This window comes from Anoplolepis gracilipes, chromosome 4, assembly GCF_047496725.1.
Source record: "Anoplolepis gracilipes chromosome 4, ASM4749672v1, whole genome shotgun sequence".
Lineage (NCBI taxonomy): Eukaryota > Metazoa > Arthropoda > Insecta > Hymenoptera > Formicidae > Anoplolepis > Anoplolepis gracilipes.
The window spans coordinates 16,225,987-16,231,098 of NC_132973.1; positions in this window are offsets into that span (position 1 = coordinate 16,225,987).

A 5,112-nucleotide genomic window follows, 5' to 3' on the forward strand; every position below is an offset into this window, starting at 1 on the left:
ACGTCTGATTTTAATAAATCGAAACGCGTTCTAAGCTCTCTTTTATAAACCAAATATGCCGGGGTTCTGCCCGTCGTGCAATGCGCAGTAGTACGGTAATCAAACAGGAATAAATTTATTGCATAATCGAGTGACTTTCCGGTAGCAACTATTTTGTCGACCTTGTCTTTAAATGTCTCAACAAAGTTTTCCGCTGCCCCATTCGTCGCAGGGTGATGCGGAGCGCTGAAGCTATGCTTCATTCCGTTACGTCTTACAAAATCTTGGAACTCGTGGCAAGTATACTGTGTTCCATTATCGGTTACCAAATGTCTTGGTAATCCGTGTCTGACGAGTACCTTTTTAAACTTTTCGATAACTCTTGGAGCTTGTGTACATTTTTGCATTCCTATTATCTCTGGCCACTTTGAGTGAGCATCAATAATTAACATGAACATATGTCCGTGAAAAGGACCTAGGAAATCCGAGTGTACCCTGCTCCAAAATTTATCAGGATATGGCCACGGGTTTAACGGTACGTTCGGCGGGGCTTTTCTCTCTCTCACGCATACTGTGCACGCCGCGATCACTTGTTCAATTTCTTTATCTATGTCCGGCCACCACACGTATGATCGTGCAATCATCTTCGTCTTCACGATACCGAAGTGCGATGCATGTAGCTCGCGAAGAACACTTTGTTGTAACCTTTCCGGCACTATTACTCTGTATCTTCACAATAAACAACCCTTTTCCACCGTTAACTTGTCACGTTTTATATACAATTTTTGTTCATACCCGTTCAATGTATCTACCTTAGGCATTATGTCATTTACGTATCGTAATACTTTACTTAATACTTTGTCGTTTCGTTTCCTTTGCTATTTCCGCCGCATTTAGAGTTTCGAGTGCTTCTTCTACATAATTAATCGCAATGAACTCATTATCAAAAACCGGAGTCTTGTCATCAACAGGGAGTCTGGACAATGCGTCGCAATTTCCGTTGTTTTTTGACCGTATGTATTCAATGTCGTAGGAAAATCTTGACAAAAAGTAAGCCCATCTCTGAAGTCGACTCGCCACTGTTAGCGGAATCTCTTGCTTTGGACCGAAAATATAGATTAAGGGCTTGTGATCTGTTTTCAAGATGATCTTTTTCCCATAAATGTAATTATAAAATTTTTTAAAACCGAATACGATTGCACCAGCCTCCTTGTCGATTACTGCTCTATGTAATTCCGAATCTGGTATAACTTTTGATGCAATCGACCTTTCTGTCTTATTTTTATATCTATGCGACAATATTGCCGACAGGCCGTGTGCAGATGCATCGCAAGCAAGTATTATCTCTTCATCCGGGTCAAAATGCGCAAGCACTTTAAGTGATATTAACTCGGATTTCACCCACTTGAACGCAGTTTCGCAATCCTTTGTCCATTCAAATGTCTCTTTTTTCGCACACTCGTAAAGTGGTTTTAACTTTTGCGCCCTATCCGGTAGAAATCGTGCATAATAGGTAATTAAACCGATAATTGAATCTAATTGTTTCTTATCTGCCGAAGTCGGTGCGCTAACCATGGCTTTTACTTTTGTAACTGACTTATGCAGACCATTTTTATCGATAACGAACCCTAATATGTCTAATCGATCTTTAAAAAAATCACCTTTCTTGAACGAGACTTTAAAACCACTCTCCTCGAGACGTGTGAAGACCATGTCAAGAGCTTGCAAATGCTGTTCATCGGTTGTGCCCGTACAGAAAATATTGTCGAGGTATGGTATCACGCTTTTGATACCTGCGAGATATTGTTCGATTTTCCTTTGAAAATCGCCCGGACCCGATGCTATTCCCTTGGTCATTTTCGTGTACTTATATAGATCCTTGTGTGTAATTATCGTTAAATAATCTTGGCTTGCCTCGTCTACAGGAATTTGCATATACGCATGTTCTAAATCTATTTGAGAGAATTTTTTTCCTTTTCTAAGTACCATAAAAATTTCGCCAATCAATGGTAAAGGATGACGATCCATTACTAGGCATGGATTCACCGTTAGCTTGAAATTACCGCAAATCCTCACCGACCTGTTTGCTTTTATTACAGGCACAATGGGCGTGGCCCAATCACTCACATTGACCTTTTTCAGATGACCCAGCGACTCTAACCTTTTAATTTCGCTCTCAACCTTTTCCGTTAACGCGAATGGCAAGTGTCTAGCCTGAAGAGCTCTGGGCTCTGAACCCTTCCGTAGTACTAATTTTAGAACACCCTTATTATACAATCCGGGACCGGGACCAAAAAGCTAGGGAATTTACTTGGAAATTCTTGCGCGATACAATTCAAATCAATTTTATTACAATTCAGCGTCTTGTTTACAGTTGCTTTCCATGTTAATGGCCATAAAGAAAAGGCTTGCAACCACTGCCTGCCGATTAATGTTAGTCCCGCTCGCTTCATAATTACCATTTTTAACTGTTGAATTTCCTTCTTTCCTTCTTTAACTTTTAAATTTGCTGCAATTCCTACATGTTTTAATGGAACTTTTCCGTATGCTTTTAAATTTGTGTTCATTATTTCAATTCGAATACCCGGAAAATATTTATTTTGAACTTCTTCCGACATTATCGTCGCGTACGTTCCCGTATCAACTTCCATATTTATCGCAATATCGTTTACAAATACGTTTACATATATAATTCTGCTCGAATACCATCGTATACGCTGTTTGCGTTATCGACCCAGGAAGTGTTGTCATCTTCTTCTGCAAAGTAGAAATCGTGCGCCGATTCTACCTCTTGGTGATCCTCCGTTACTGGCTGTACATGTTGGACTTCAGTCTTCTTCGCTTTACACATCGCTTCAAGGTTTCTTTTCGCAGGCACGGCAGGTCTGGTACCGGTGAAAACAATCTCGTGCCATGTAGTTCGCGCCACCAGCAGTAACAAATGGGTGCTTGATGCTTCGTGTTCCGATTGGACGAGGATGATGATTTCGATGTGTTATTGTTGTTATAAGTTTCGCCTCGTACCCTTCCTCCGCGATTGTTCGATCTATTTCTCTTTCCTTGTTGTTGTCTAGATTTCTGCGTCCAATTTACCGAATTCGTATTTGCCGCTACTTCCGTGCTCGTTTTTTCCGTTACCGTTGCATCTTTTTTGGCTGCTTCCATGGTTAGTGCGACTTTATAGGCATTTTCATAGTTTAAATCAGTTTCGCTCAATAGTTTCTTCTTCGTTGCGTGATCCCTCAGTCCGCAAACAAGTCGATCTCGTATTGCTACGTTTGCGTCCGTGAAATTGCAGTTCAATGATAAATGCTTTAAACGTGCAACAAAGTCTGCCACCGATTCCGTCGCTGCTTGCTGAGTTTGATTGAACTTGTATCTTTCCATCGTTTCCGATGGCTTCGGATTTAAATGGTCTTTGATAAGCTTAACTAATTGATCATATGTTTTTGTGTCAAGTTTATCTGGTGCGCATAAATCTCTTGCTTGTATGTTTCGGGATTTATTTTCGTTAATAATATAGGGACTTTCTTTTCATTTTTCACGTCGTTCGCAAGGAAATATAATTCCAGTCTTTCTGTATAAATTTCCCAATCGTCTTTGCCTAAAGTGAATTCTAATTTCGAAGAACTGGCATTGTGTTCAGCCATTGTGTACTGTTTTTGCCTCGTTGTCTCTATCCTCCTTTTTTACACGCTGGATATGTTTTCTTAGAATCGTTCGCAGCGCGTCGATGCTACTCTTTGCGTTGAATTCTAATTTTAAACGTGTTAGGCATTCAATTAATTGTTGTTTATTGATTGTGTGGATCCATGCGGTTCTCGTATAATCAATGTCCACATGGGGTTCGTTAGTCGACATTCGAATGCCAACTAATTATAATAAAGTTGTTGTTCACTTATTTTAATATACACGATTTACCGAGCACTTTTTGCTGTACAATGTTTCGTTACTACCCTGGTTGGGTATATTTGTCCTTCGAATATTGTATTATTACACGTCCACTTTAAATATAGGGTCGAAGACGCATTCATATATTACTCTCAAGCGTCATAACTTAATTCTGTTTCGAATACTTTTGTTCTTTTTTTTTTCACTCCCGAGTACATTTCGGTTTTGGGTTCACTAGTTTCTCAGTGAATTTCTTTACGCAGTCTCTTTACGCAGTTTCTTTACGCATCAACATCTGCGCATGGGCTCTCATTGCCGAGTATATCTTATCATGTTTGTAAATATTGGAGCCGTATATATTTTCAAATTATTAAATTCACGCGGGGCTGAAAAATCGCGTTCTTCGGTTTATCTATCAATAGGTTTATAAATAAATAGACGAGAGAAGTATTGGTGTGGGGCTGAATAGCTCAGTGGTAAGAGCAGTCGCCCGGCAAGCGAAAGACTCGGGTTCAATTCCCGATTCAACGACTTCGCCCCGATATTTTTTCTCGTCTACATCTCTTCAGGGGGGTATAGAGGGGTTTTTAGAATTCTCAAAAATGAGAATCTAAATATGTGCTCTATGCACTAATTAAAAATTCTTTCGTGAAAAGAATTAATTTCTTTACGCAGTTTCTTTACGCATCAACATCTGCGCATGGACTCTCATTGCCGAGTATATCTTATAATGTGGTTTTATCTAATCAAACATTACATGCTAATATATTATCGATCCCTCAGGAAATTTCACAATCTAATATTGATATGCATAGGAAAAAATTAACACAGCAATTTAATTCAAGTATATGGTTTTTTACGAATATCGCTTGTGATGTTTGTAAAAAATTATATTATAAGAAACAAATATCGTATGCGTTACGCAAATGTCTGGTACAACGATGGATATTTGTCCTAATGAATTACATGAATTAAATAAAATAATTATATGTTTTCGTTGTGCCAATTTAATAAAAAAAGGCAAAATTCCAACACAAGCATATTAGAATGCTATGTTTTTAGATGAAATTCCAGACGTTATACGAAATTTAAGTGACATGGAACAACGACTTTTATCAAGAATTGTCCTATTTATAAAAATTGTTAAATTAGGCGGACGATTTGGTCAATCGGGGTTTCGAGGACAAGCTGTTTTATTTGCACAAGATGTAGAAGAAATATCAGAGCAATTGCCATTGCCAA